The following is a 15,684-nucleotide window of genomic DNA, read 5'->3' as shown; positions in this document are numbered from 1 at the left end:
CCCTGAGGACAGTATGCTCTGCCCTTTCCATAAGTTGCTACTTAGTTATTAGGAACCTGTTCAACCCACTGAAAAATCAGAGGCCTACTTAGACAGTGAGTCAACAGGGCTCTGTGCATAAGGGGAGGCTGAAGGATTAGAGTTCAAGAAATTCAGTAAGAGAAATAAAGTGTTTTTAAAAAAAGAATCAAGAACATTTGGGGCTCGCCAAGTTTTTGCCTCCATTTCTCCTTGAAATATAGGTGTAAAAATGCAGTTCTCGTACAAAATGTGCTGAGATGAAAAAAGTCTCATCCTAAACCTCTCACTGATATTTTGGGGACCACTCATGTCTGTCGCTAAATCCTGACCCCCGTGTTACTCACATCAGACCAAACAAATTACCGCATCCCAGGATATGGAGTTCTGCTTGGCCACATGATGCCAGTTGACACACTTGTTAAATGCACTCAGTGGGTATCCAGTGACCTATTGTATAGCCTGAAAGGCATTCCTGCTGACAATCAATCTGCATATTATCACATTACCAATAGGGATGGGCAAAGTGGTTCACAGGAAAAAACCCATCTGCTTCCACCACTTTCAGTCCAGTCCCAGAGCCAAACCTAAATCTGTATGTATTTGCTTTTAGCAGTTAAATTTTGGGGGTTTGTGCCCCTTTGCTGCTGCATTTTCATTTCCATCCAAAAGCAGACATGCCAAAATACTATGAAAAGACCAAGCCTCAGAGATGTTTGAGGCCATGAGCAGAAGTGGAGCTGTCTGAAATCTCACTCAGGGAAATCTGCTCTTGTGAAGTTGACAACCCAGCTTTTCAGATTAGAGAAGTTTGGAGAAACATCCTTGGAAACAAAATCCAATACTGTTTAGGCACTCGCCACACAAATCTCCACTAAATCATAATGGTAGACAATCTTCTTACTAAAAGACTCCTGTTGTAAAGCTGGATTTGCTTAGAAAAAATATTTCTGGTGGGCCATACAAGGTTCCCCACCCTGTCTTGCTTATGTCTCTCAATCCTGACCTGGATAAATTAGTTCTGTGTTTCATAGATTTCATAGACGTTAGGGCTGGAAGGGACCTCAGAGATCATCGAGTCCAGCCCCCTGACCGAAGGGCAGTAAGTCAGCTGGGGTCAACGGATCCCAGCAAGACAGGCATCCAAATGTTTCTTGAATGAGTCCAGAGTAGGTGCCCGCACCACCTCTGGAGGAAGTCTATTCCAGGTCTTGGGGGCTCGGACAATAAAGAAATTTTTCCTTATGTCCAGCCTAAAATGGTCTTGGAAGAGTTTATGACCGTTGATCCTTGTTTTCCCTTGGGGTGCTCTGGTGAGCAGACGTTCCCCCAGATCCTGATGCACATCCCTTATATACTTATAAGCAGCCACCGGGTCCCCCCTGAGCCCGCGCTTTTCCAGGCTAAAGAGTCCCATGGCTAGTTTGAGAGACTAACTGATCCAGGGTCCATCAGTCCTTGCCTTCATTGTCAAGACTACTGACAACACTGCAACTAGTGCACAGGGGTGCTTGCACAGAGCACATGTGCTAGTGAAAACAGCCCCAAATAATAGGGACTCCATCAATTTATTGGAAGACAATTCAAGTCAAGAAGTTGCTTCTTTCATGCCCAGTCTAAAATGTCCAGGGCTTAATTTCATCCCCTCATTCATAGCAAAACCCATGCTAAACATTGCTTCTCCCTCTTCCTTATCCCTTCACAGTAATAATGTCCCATTAATAATGGCATTGTCAATATATGGATAGTCAGCTCTTTCCTGGCTGCCATTATTTTTTATTTGCATTCAACAGGAAAGAGGATATTGTAATAAATAGGAAACAACAGGTCAAATTAAGGGCAAAATTCTGTTTTGAAGGTGAACGGAATAATCTACGTAATGGAAAAACCAGCATTGGTTTGTACTGATCCATAGGGTTGGCAATGAATGGCTAATACTTATTTAAGGGTTTACCAAGATACTATACCAGGGGGCCACATTTGCAAAATACTTTCGAGTCCCTGTTTATAATCTAGTTAAATTTTAAGAAGAGATGCAGAGAGAAATAACATCCAAGATGTTCGGAGGGAGGAGGAGAAGAATTGATTTTTGATTACTATCATACTATTTCTGATTTGAAGATGCATTTGGCAGTGTCCTAACACAACATGTTAAAGTTGTTCCTGAGTCAATCAAAACACAAATGTTTAGTCTCTGATGCAACTCAAACTATCTTCCCCTTTTTTTCAAGCAAGGTGTAGATGAATGCAGTAAGCCTTTGAAGATATATGTTACCAGTGCCAGATTTAGGCTTAAGCTACTTAAGCTGCAGTTTAGGGCCTCACAATATGAGGGGCCTCTAAATAAGAAAAAAAACGGACATTTTCATTCTAATATGACAAAAATATTCATATATATGGCTCCACTGTTATTATTCATATTGAGTTCATAAATTTGTGCAGAAATAATAATAATTCATCTTAAAATTTCCTGAAAATTCATTTTCATGGATTATTTTTATCATATGGGGCCTCTTAAGCTGGACATAGTTTAGGGCCTCAGCATATCATAATCCGGCACTGTATGTTGCAAGAGTACTTGAAAGTTGTACTCACCTGTATTGTGACCTTCACCCAGTCTGTAAACCAAAGCTTTATGGGGCATATTGTGGTAAGGAAGGATTAGCTCTGCGCACCAGAAAGGATAGTTGGAGTGGTTAGCATCAAGAGGCATCAATGCTTTGCTAGGACAGATTGTTCTTCAACATTTTTTCTTGGATAACCCGTCCTAGATGTAAGTAAACTGTAGCCATTTGTCTGCTGCTTTTTTCCCCCAGAAAAGGAAAACAGCCCTATAGCTTTTAGTTTTTTTGCAACAACTATTAGTAAATCTACTAGAATTATTTCTATGTCATGAAGGCAAACTGAAGAAAATAGATAAATACAAAGTACAGCTTTCGTCTACTGCGACAAAAAAAATAAACTCATTTTGGGCCAAATTCTACTGTCTATATGGAAGTCATTAGTCCCATCGACTTCAATATTTGTATGGTAAGGGATAGTCAAGCAGGATGTGATCATTCCTCCCTTTTTTGACGTGGGGAAGGGGGTGAGGGGAGGAAAATCATAGATGTTCAATCACCATTCATTCCCCCAAGCCGTGAGGGAGACACGGAGGTAAAATCATCTCACTGCTCTTATCCCTATCATCATTATTTTTATTCCATCAAACTTAAGTTATGGACACATCGCACAATTACTACAGAGTAATTCCCCCAGATATTACTTGGCAGTAAGGAATAGACCCACGATCAGCTCTCCATGCAGTGGGCACCATTGTAGTGCCTCGCCAGTAGGTGGCCGAAGAATGGGTTTGCTTTGAGCAAATAGCTCAGTTGGGACAAAATGAATCATAAAGCAGACTTATGATCACTACAACAGTGTCACCTATACTTCTAGAAAGCTTGCTTTCTCAGGGATAGTTTTATCCTGGAGTGGAGTGACTTACAACAGTGTAAGGCTATGTAAGTATAAGGCTGTATGAGGAAACATATTGCATATCCACATCCTTAGAGACATCCACACGTTTTAGCAACAGTGATTATATATTTACTAGGAAAGCTTAGAAAAAAATATTGCATTGCATCAGACCTTGTATTAATCCCTGTGAAACCTCACTAAAACATCTTCCCTTCCACATGATTTTCCACTGACAACTACTTTTGGAGATCCGTTAAGTTGCCCAGATCTTAAACCTTTTAACATGTGCTTTATTTCTATATGATAGGTCTATTTTCACTAGAAGTGTACAGTGCGGTAAGACAATTCCTTTGTTAATGAAACACAATCTCAAAGAACAAAACTGTGTTGTTACAAGACTTCTTTCTTATCATTTCATATTGATTAGCATTAGTTATATTTTATACTTTAGTTGTTTCTTTAATAAACTCATTTATCAGCTCTTCCATTGTTTTACTCCTGATTACCAGGCAACCAGCCTATATTTACCCAGGTTATCACATTTACCTTTTTTGTATACTGGTACCACATTAGCATCCACCCAGTCTTTTGGAATTTATTCATGATTACAAGATTTATTAAAAATGAATATCACAGGGTCAGAGGTTTCTTCAGCCAGCTCTTTTAGGACTCTTAGGCACAAGTTTCTGGGCCTGTTGGTTTAAAAGTCTGTATTCCTAGGAAATGTTAATATCCTCCTTAATTCCCAATGGACTAGAAAATATTTATATGGTTTAAATCAGTAGTTTATATGGTTTAAACCCTTTTTTTGCTGCGACCCTCAACTGGCCACCAACAGGACCTCCCGACCATGTGCCTCAGGGGCTGCTGGGAGCAGAGTGCGGCGGCAGTGGCTCAGGGGCAGGGGAGCTGCCATTGCCCCCTTTGTGTGCAGTGGCCCCACCCTGCCCACCGCTCCCGGGCCGTGCGTGTGAGTGTGCATGTGTGCGCGGGCCCTTCACGACCCTACTGAGGACCCTCCGCGACCCTGATTTGAGTCGCATCCCGAGGTTGGGAACCAATAGTATAAATAAACTGTCCTATTTTCCCCTCTCAAATACAGAACAAATACTTAGTGTATCATCATTAAGAGCTTCGGCATTTCCAGCTAGCAATAAGCCTGTATAATAGGTTTTCTTCTGCTCCTAAAATATTTATATATTAAACACAAGTCCTCGATTTTCTTTGGACATGGTTTTCTGGCTGATCTCTCTAGCTTCCCTCATCCATTTTCTATATTGCTTAATTTCTTCATTACAGTATATGGAGTTTCACCTTTTTCTCCATGCATTCGATATTGTATTTTTATTCCTAATTGCTGCTTCCACTTTATCACTGAACCACTAGTTATGGAGCCGTGGCTTTTTGACCACCTAATCCACACTCCTTTGAGAACTCACAATTCTCATTCGTGCTCCTCCCTTTCTCTGTTTGAATATACATTGTATTAAAGCCATTACAAGGTAGATGTTACAACCAGCTCTTGATATTTAGATGCTTATTCCTGAAATGAACATTTTTTTTCTTTCAACAAAATTCATATATATGTAAATTTCCAGGGCTTTGGGGTTCGGGGGGAGCGGTGGACAGCGGAAAAGTTCTTTTTCCCCCCTCCTAAAATAATCTCAAGTCTTGCCCACCTCTAGTGCTGTGCAGGCCACCAACAGAGAAGCCGCTATTGCCCTTCTGCTGCCTAGACCTCCTGCTGCTGGCTTGATTTACTGCCCCGCTGTCACCAACAACCTGCTGAATGCATAATGGCCTTTCAGTGCCCTGGCACCTCAGATCAGGTTCTCCTGGCAATGGCTTTTAAACATTTCTAACTGGGAGGAAGGTGGTGTCATTGTCCCAACTTTGAAATAAAACAGGGCTGTGCCAATACCAGGTTTAAACCCCTCGTGGTACAGCTGGATTGCTCTTGCCGTCTCCGTTGCCTAACACTTGTGCAAGGTTTTGAAGACCTCTCCTTCTAAATACAATACAGAGCTGAGTCCAAAGCAAACCCTTAGCTTTCAAAAACCTAAAGATTTAAGGCCCCTGGAGCCCAAACACAGATCTGCCATCCCTCTTTCTACAGAGCTGAATCACAACCCCAGATGTGAACACGCTGCAAACATCAGAGAAGAGTGTTTGAAATCCAGATCTGAATTCTGAATCTTAGAGGCTTCAATTTTTTCCAGCAGCTTAGAGGAAAGTGGACAATTATAGATTTTATAAGGCCCTTGGGAAAAGTTCAAAAAGTCTGAGGTTATATTTGAAAATCTGTTTGCAAACAGCAAAAATGACTTAAATTGCCTCTTCAGTTCACAGAAATAATAGGTTTCGGCAGAGTTAAGATGCTAGGAGTTTTAGAAGTGTCATTGGCAAAAAAAGAGAAAAAAAGAATAACAATTGGAAGTGCTCAAAATGCTGACACATCCCTGCAGCTCCAAGTGCAGTATCTGCCTATTGTTGCTTCTAGGTACTAATTAGAGTGAAAGGGAAAGGGCAACAATAAATAAAAACAGATGGGAAAAATCAGCCGGTTAATGCAGCTTCTCATCCTCCTAATTTACAGGAAGCATTTTATTTTGGTCTCAAAGCGGCTAATGCTGCACTCCATTTGATATGTTGGTAGTTTTTACAGCAGAGGGAGTTGTTACATTACCTCATCTGGTAAATCCTTTCCTGATGTGGTGATTCTTTATGTACCGCAGCATGTATAATACATTCAAGTACAACAGTGCTAAAACATCACTGGATTTGCAAAGTCGAGCCCTAGAAAATGATGACATGCAAGGTTCACAGTTGCTTGTGCAAACCTTAATGCAGCCCCTCCGCATAACCATGCTATCCCCTGAAAAAAAAAAGGCAGGGAAGCTATGGAAATCATACAAGATTGTGTAATTAAAGACTCCACGGACTCCTGGGAAACCACCGATCTGGCATCTCCTGGCCTTCAAGCACTTGACTTTGCAACCTAAACAAAAAAAATCTGTTCGGTTACTTTGCACGATAGCAGCAAATCGCTTTCCAGGTTAAATAAAACATTCTGCGATGTGCAACTGTTACAACCCTGCTGCACAACGCGCATCCTGGGCCTGTATGCCACCGCTACAGATTAACGCCACTCAAGTGGTAGGACAAATGACATTGGAAAGGAAGCAGTGGGGATGAAGCAAGGCTATGAGCAGAGAGAGGTAGTCAGCTGCGTTAGTGGGAAGTCAGTGAGAAAGCAGGGTGGATGTTCACCTTTATAGACAAACTCAATAGACTATATACAGCACAAGCTGTCATGAACCAAGCGCACTTCCCTACCTAGAAGAGTTTGGGAGCTCTCGCCCCGAATACAGACCCTATAAAAAAGGAAATGGGGCACTGGTAGGGCCATGGGCCAAGCCTTGGAGGAGCCTGGTGCAGTTCTTCCCTCTCATCCTCCTGCCTGGATGTCCCTGCCCCCACTGCTACAGCTGCCCGGGTACATCCAGGCATTCCCAGGACAGGGAGCAGGGTACGGCACTGGTAATGGTGGCAGCATGGGACTGACTCGCTGGCGCAGCTTTTGGGAAGCGGCCAAGACGTCCCTGCTGGAGGCAGCGTGGGGAAGGAAATAATGATCTTTGAAAGTTTATCATGCGGGCAAACCTAAACAGAATTTCCTGGGACCAGGGGAAAAGCATGGATTTAGCCCCAGGGCTTTCTCCCCGCCACATTCAAGCCCCTGCTGCAAACAGTGGAGATGATAGGGCTTAGTGTCTTAAGTAAGGTCTTGCCTGGGTGTCCCACGCAAACACATGCGCGCCTATAAGAAGTATATCACGTCAATGCACGTGCGAGATGCATACTCAAAGCCATGTTTCACATTTGGATAGAGAGTGCTAACTGGATGTGCGCATCTTTCAAATCAACCAAACAGCTAAAGCCAAACAATACTGTACATGCACCAGAGATACTGGTTTGCGTACAAACAAGGCAAAAATGGCATGAGAGGTGAGCCAGGAACAATACCAGGCATATACAACTGCACATCGCTTTTGGAAGACCGAGAATCTCAAAGAATATTGCAAACCTTAATGAAAGGGGCTTTGTAATGCCACAAAGAAATAAAGTATCAGAGAGAGGTTAAGTGACGTGACCCTACACAAGGCAGCAAGTTTGCAGAAGAGCTGAGCCCAGAATACTTCCAGGTTGCAGTTCAGTGCTCCGACCATTGGGCATGCTTCCTCCCCGCACTACACTGAGCTGCCGTTATAGGAAGGGAGGCATTTAGTTAATTAAAATAGTCATATGTTGTTAAGCAACTTATGGTGGGGGGGCAGGGAATCACAAGCTCTCCTTTCTGTTTTGCACCTGCCTTTATTTAAATATAAGATCAGAGGTATGTAGACGTGACTTAAGGTGCTGGGTAAAATAAACTTGAGTCCAGGACTCTGAAAAAGGCACTGACAATAGAAACATGTTTCCAATGATCTCGTGCACACACAACTGAAAAGGAGATACACAATGGCTTCTTTATTTTATTTTCCCAGTGCATTTAAATTCTTGCATTCGAAAGCCCCATAAAACCCTAGCCCTACATGCAGTACAATAGAAATGCAGATTTGCTAACTAGTGATCCACTTAAAAAAAAAAAAATCAAACAATGCACTTGATCTCTGAATTCCCTTTTAAACTGCAAGTATATTTTATATTTAGTCCATGATTCATTAAAACTGCCTGTCTTTAAACAAGGTGGGGTTTTTTTTATTCTCTCTGTCTTCGGTTATATAAGAATTTTCTGCTGTCTTTACCATGATAACACTCCAACAGTCTAAAAAATACATTTCAGGTGTTCAACATGAAGGAGGTTGTGTGAGTTTAACCTTCCTTGGGATCCTTGTGAGCTTTTTGTATTTAATACTTGTTTTATCTGAAGCCTGTGGAGGTTCTAAAATATTAGAAGACACACTTTCTGAGAACTACCTTTCTAGTAGCCTGAAGATACAGCCTTGATGTTGGGCAACAAAGTTGTTCTCTGTAATCCTCTTGATGTTGTAAATGAAAAAGAGGATGGAGCTAACATCATCTGAACTTTGGGCAAACCATTTGCTCAAAAGCGCCATCAAAGAACCAAACCCTGCCAAAAAAAACCCCCCCAAACCCTGAAGCATACACAAAATGAAATTGGTGCAAATTAACTCCATTGTGTTTGGAGACCCATACAAAACAAAACCCACCACAGTCTATAAAGGAAAGTCAGAGAAGAGGGGGATTGAAGTTGTAGCTTCACAGTGGCCATCTTTTAACAGCTTTCTTTCTTCAACGCTTTAACCTAAAAAAAACTTCCCATTGTTATGCCCCTATTCAACCTTCATTCGGAGTCATTCACTATGCATTAATTACCACTTTCTTCAATGCACCGGGAAGCTCCCAAACATGTTCCTGTTTTCAAAGAGGCACACTTCCATGCCTCAGCTTTTTATATGCAGAGCCAGCTGAAATATTCCCCTGTATACTTTGAGATGCCCCTAATTTTTGCATACTGTAATTGTTCATAAAGGGGGGAAAAGACAAAAGGCTGATTTCATGCTTCCAGGACAGTTGTTTGCATCTCTTTCATTTTCCTTTCCAGCTGTGACTGACAGCAGAAGGTTCTTTAGCAGGTGTCCTGGCTGCCCTATGGTAATTTTTAACTTTCCTTCACTTTCTTTTATGTCTGTCACATTTGCCGAGACTTTTTTTTTCCCTCCCTCCCTTCGATGCCCTATTGCTGTCCTCCCCCACACACCTTTTTTTTTTTTTTTTTTTTTTAACTAAAAACTGGATTTTCCCTATTATGTCATTCTGCTCAGCAGCGATTTAGATTATGGAAAAAAATGAACAAAAGAGATGAGTTCACAACTCACATCATATATATTATACATCTCAGTTCCCTTATTTAGTCTCTAGGTTTTGGTCAGGAAAACCTGCATAAAAATTGTGCACCGCTACAACTGGCAATGTTAGGCAACACCAGTGGCAATTTAAAAAGAACAAATCCTACCCACTTCCCAATTTTAAATGCATTTGCTCGTTATTAATAATCATTGCCTACATCCTGTGGGTTGTTTTACACATTTGAGTAATTTGAGTAATCCATGGTTTTGTGAGATTATTTATGTGCGGGAAGGGAAGCATGCACATCTTTGCTTCTAGGTCCCAAACCATACACCTATGTGAACAATTATGAATTAAATAATTCAGATATGGTTTTCCCTAAATGCATATATTTTAAGGAACAACACAAATCATTTTATTTGCATTAAGCAAATAAAATTATTTGCAGTGGTTTAGCCCTCTAACCAAAAAATTATAAAAAACAAACTTCTTTATTTTGTTCCCCACAGCCCCTATACCACTATAGGGGCTGTGGGGAACAAAATAAAGAAGTTTTTTTATCATTTTTCGGTTAGAGGGCTAAACCACTGCACAAAGAAGTCAGCATTGTCTCAAGACTGTTTTGTTCAAGATTATTATTGACACCAGAGTGAGATATCTTCCCATTTTAAAGGCTGAGTTAGTTGAAAAATATAATATTCTGTACGCCTTCAGGTATTAGTTTGTGCATTTTTTGCTGGGATCAGAAAGATACCGATAATGTTGGGCCCTATGGAAAAAATCAGATTTTAAAATAATCGCCTTACTAATTAATTTCTTACAGGTTTATTTGGAGCTTCTGTGAAGCTAAATTAACCAGATTGTTTAAAATGCAGAAAAATAGTTATTGGCTTCATTAAGGTTAAAAGGTCACTGAAATCTCTATAGGTTTACGGCCAGAGCAATTTGAACAATCACAGCTTTTAGAACTAAACATCACAATGAAAACGCCCTCAACCCCATCTTTTACGAAAAGGTCTGATTTGCTGAAAATTATACAGGTGATTTTTGATGGATTCTGACACACTTTAATCATGTATAGAAGTGTGCAAATATTGTACAAAAGCTCATCCTGCTAGAGTTGCTAAATGCATCGCAAGTAAAATCTACCTCATCTTTAAGCAATTGCAGGGTGAGTAACCACGAACAGGAAAGCGTGTGCGTGATTTTTAAAAAAATCCATTTTCCTCACTCTATGGCAAAAACAGTCTGTGTACAGTATAGCCTGTCTGCAGTGAAGAAGAGCTCATTTGAAAAAGGCATTTTATGACACTTGCTCAGCTATTTTGCAGGTTAAAAGCAAAATCAATTAGAGATAAAATAAAATCTGTCATTTAAAAAAAAAATGAATAGTTCTATTTTCCTCACAAAATTTCTTCCTATGTGGTTTTCTTTTCTTTTGATTAAATGATTTTATATTATAGCAAACAAAATGATTTAAACGTATTATTTCCCACCTCACTTCCCTGATGAGCGCTCCAGCTAAGAAACAATAGGAAGAGCCTGTGATATGAGTGGCAAATAAATATTGCTCCTTCAAAAAAATAAGACCTGTTGCATCAACTGATATAATCATAGGGCAAGGAAGAGTCGTGGTTAAGCCTGTCAGAACATTCCATATTAAAAATTGAAGAGTGATTGAAATATTGATTTTTGCTACTTTTTAAAACCATTTTACATTTCAAATTATTTAACCAATTTATCTGAAAGGAGGAAAGTGTCATGCTTTGTCACTACTTACTGCATATTTAGGGTAAGAGTTTCCAAAGTACGACAAATAAATTTAGACCCAAGTCACATTTTCAAAAATGGACAGCGCGTGGGACACATTGGTGGGATTTTCCAAAGCACCTTAGAGTATGTCTGTGCTGTATCCCTAGCACTGCTAGAAGTGCCCACTCTCAAACAGAGCCCACCCAACTGCCCACACTGTCACATACCAGAACTGGAAATATGGTTGTGAAGCCACTTTGAGGGACGTCTCTTCATCATGACCACACAAAACACGAGTGCTAACCCATCATCATGAGCACCCATAACATGAGTGCTTACCCATCATCATGAGCACACATAACACGAGTGCTTACCCATCATCATGAGCACCCATAACAAGAGTGTTAACCCATCATCATGAGCACACACAACACGAGTGCTAACCCATTATCATGACCACCCATAACATGAATGCTAACCCATCATCATGACCACCCATGAGTGCTAACCCATCATCATAACCACACATAACAAGAGTGTTAACCCATCATCATGAGCACACATAACATGAGTGCTAACCCACCATGCACTTGTGGAGAGATACAAACAATGCTGCATGTCACTGAGGAGTGTCCCCTCTACAACCTTAGAGGTGCATTAATAACGTTGAACTCAGTTAATGAAGAGGCTGTTGCTTGGCTTTGCAGATTCGCAGTCGCTAAATAAATAAATAAATAAATGACCACTTTTTAGACACCTGTTTCTAATGTGCTGGAGAATAACCATGAGGGAAGCTTCTAGAATGGCTCTGCCATTAGATTTCCAGGTTTGGTGCATGTGAGCAGGTGCCCCCAGAAGTGCTGACAGAGGAACGTAACCATACTGTACATGCCAATGACTTAAAACAATATTTTAGGTACAAAAGGGCCTAGTGGGATGTGAGCTCTAAAGTCATGATGCTGCATTTGAAAATGTTGCCCATAGTCATGTTCAGAGGTAGATGGTCTGGGATCCCCTACTCCATACTGCATTCTCAACCTTTATAAAACTCCTTCCTGCTCCTTGATTTCTTATGCTGCCAACACACACAGACTCCTATGCAAACAGTAATATAAAAATATTATCTTCATGTTTTCAAAAGTCACCAGACCCAATTATTATTAGTCTTCAAGCCTGTCTGTCTGTACAAATGCAGATCTCTGCATGGAAGGAAGTCGGTAAGGTAGCTCATGGGCCTGCCAGTCAACATGGATGCAATGGGACATATCTAGAGAGCTACCAAAATCACAATTTTGCAGAAAATGTGAAAGCAGGAATGATCATGAAATTTGTGGGAAAGAAAAAAACCCGAATGAAAATAAAACGCTGGCTCCCCAGAGGGATCCAGCGGTCTTCATAGCACTATGGCCTAGCTGCATAACCTGCCGGGGGGTGGGGGGGAAGGGGAAGGGGGCTGCCAGCACATGGGGACCCCAAGAAGGCTGCTACCCCTGCCCCTCACTGACGATTGGTTGAGGGGGTTGCCTGCCGTGCGGCCCCACCTCTCTCCACCAATCGGTGCCATGATAAGCCCTCAAAAATGGCAGCCGGCCCTGCAATCTGTCCATGAAATTGGCTGGCTGCCTGCTTGAGTTGGGTGACCCCCTAGACCTATCCTTTGAATAAGGTTAAATGTATAGGTAAGTGATGGCCAAATTGGGGTCGAAACTTTCTATCTACTGATGGTAGGCTCTGCAATGGATATCTTTATATTGTGATAGTTATATTAAAGAAAACAATTAGGATGTTCATTCTGTTCTGTAGCCTAGCATCAGAGGGTCCTACCCCATGACCAAGGCCCCTCAGTGCTAAACTAATCACATTATGATGATGATGACGAGATATAATTTTTGTTTTCCATGCACCGCACCTTGACATTTGCAAGGGTCTACTGAATGCCACCACCATGTGGTAAAGGGGAATTGCAGCCTGTGACAGAGGGAGAATTTCATGCATCTTGCAAAGCAAAATGAGTTTGCACAATGAAAAATATATCGTTATGCCTTTTGTATGGAGAGTTATAATAGTCATAGTTAATTATTGAGAACTCTTGTCCATTTTTACATGAGTCGTCTGATATTTGGTGCGGTTTTGTTATTTTTTTAAAGTTTCAATGGTTGAAATCAAGAATTACACAAGAGTCTCAGCTTCCATTTTTGCAAAAAGTACTGTATTTACCTGCGTATCTCACACACTCCTTTCCCAAAAAATCAACCCCCTAAAAATGGGGTGCGTGTCTTAGGCCAGGAAGCTGAATTTTCCTTACTAGAATAAAAGCAAGCTTGGAGCTACTCCTGCAAGATGACTGCCAGACTTTTCCCTCTGCCATCTTCAGGGAGGAAGGGGGCAGAGCTCTCCCTCTCACAGCAGGCTGTCAAGATCCCCTGCAGTCAGTATTCAGCCATGGCTGGAAAAAAATCTTTTTTCTCCAGTCTGCCTTCCCAAAACAAGGTGTGCATTTTCAGTGGGGACACATGGTATGTGAGTAAATATGGTAAGTTTCTAACCTGAATGGTTGCAGGAAACAGCAGGAAATTGTGAAGTCAGAACGTCACAAAGACTCTCCAACCTAAAGGCAAAGCAAAACCACCCAAGTTTTATTAATTATTTGTATTAGGATTTTTAAGCCAGTCTAATTATTCTGGAGCCTGAGGCATGATTTATCATTAGCAGTACAGGCAATGTATATATACTGCAAGATATATTGGAAGATGACTCTAGCCTCTGTTGGCATATCCAAGCCATCTTAAACGGAGCTCATTCAGGTCCTAATAGCAGTGAGGCTGAACCAGCTTTGGTTTCTCCCACTGAATATAAACCCAAGGGCTTCACAGCTTGCATTGTTCTCAGCACCCAAGCTAACATAGGTGTGCCTACATACGCTCCAGTCGCATCTCTTGCTGCTCCATAGACATCCCAAGGGTTATGCATCTGTAAGCATGCCAAAAGCTGTATAAGGCACTGAAAAGTTTGTGTCTTCTGGGCCTGGGAGCACTTTGACTTCCAGGATCCATTCATGTAGGTAAAGTTGAACCTACATGTGTGTTTGTAGGATCAAGACCCAAGATTTCAGGACTATCAATATTGTGAAGCTGAGAACTAGGGGGTTTCCTTGACAGCTTGTGGTGTGGCCCACAGTGCTTGTATCTGCAAATGTAAGTGTATATCCTGGAAGAGTTTATACTGTGTATATACCACCAAAGCAAGAACATAGTCCCACCCTGAGTACAAAGAATGACTTTAAGAAACAAGAGGGGAAGGAGGGGTGAAAAAAGTCTTCCCATAAGAAACAAGGCACTGCAAACAGACAAAAGGCCTTCTGGCAGCCTTTTGCTATTATTTTCCACTAATGCATACTTTCACAAATTATAGAGAACCACAGAATGCACTCCAGGCTGCAAGGAGAAAGCGTCTTTCATGAGGAACAACCAAAGGCCCTATTAAAACTGAACATTTAACTAATTTGAAAAATAGATCTATATTTGGTATATGTTTTGGTGGGGAAGGTAAAAGAGCTTTCACTGTTTTCATTACATTGTTGACTTTAGAGAAAGGAGTAATTAGAGGATATTGTTACTGTGCTTGTGTGTTGGTTGCAAATAAAATTTAAAAAATATATATTAAAGGGCAAATCCTACACTCAGGGAAGAGCCCAAACAACTGTGGACTGGAGAAATTCTTGGGCCGGGGGGTTGGCAATCCTCTCCCCACAGGCTGCTCTGTGGCTACTACTGCAAGCATAGCGCTTTGGTACCTCCTATTGTTAAAGGATAAGGCCAATGCAGCTGTCTAAATCCAAATCAGCTGCTATCTCAAATTTCACCTCCAGATTCCTATGCAAGGAGCTTCTTGTGCAACCATCAGCATTTGGTGCTCAGCTATACCATCTTCCACAACATCTGGGAGTTTGGAGGGGGAGAAGAATGGGAAGAATGTTTGCACTGAAGCCCTTGGCTACACCAAGCTTTTTCCTCAAAAATTCCTACTAGTATTATAAATGTAGCTTCAATAAAGACAAGGCAGTGCTACTGTTTTCATCTCTAACGTGTGTTCTGAGTTCAAACAGATTTCACAGATGTTTAGGGTCGGAAGGGACCTTAGTAGATCAAGTCTGACCCCAGGCCCAGGGCAGGAATGGATGACCTGATGCTGAAAACCACTGCTGACCTGTGGACATAACCACTCCTGTGTCACCTCAAGACCCATTAATGAGCTGTGGGAAAGATTATCCTCGAATCAGGTATTGCTAACAAACTGGCCATTCTTATAAGAAATGTGGAGGGAAGAACAAGTCTAGCTGGCAAGATAACTGGGGGAAGAAAAGTTGGGAAAAGAACCATGTTAGCCACTGCAAACATGCTTTTGCTATTCACCTGCATAAGGAACATTGCATATGCAAGTGCCATACCGGCCTATATTGGTTGAATGTCTCCTAATCCCGATGATTGCAAGGGACCTCATTCACCCAAGCACCAGGCTATGCTTAATGCAGTGTTAGTCATGATATGTTGGTTCACATGTTTTCTAACACAAATTTCTAGC

Source organism: Gavialis gangeticus, unplaced genomic scaffold (genome assembly GCF_001723915.1).
Source record: "Gavialis gangeticus isolate Ggan-Ray unplaced genomic scaffold, GavGan_comp1, whole genome shotgun sequence".
NCBI lineage: Eukaryota > Metazoa > Chordata > Crocodylia > Gavialidae > Gavialis > Gavialis gangeticus.
Note: the sequence above shows the minus strand (reverse complement) of the source record.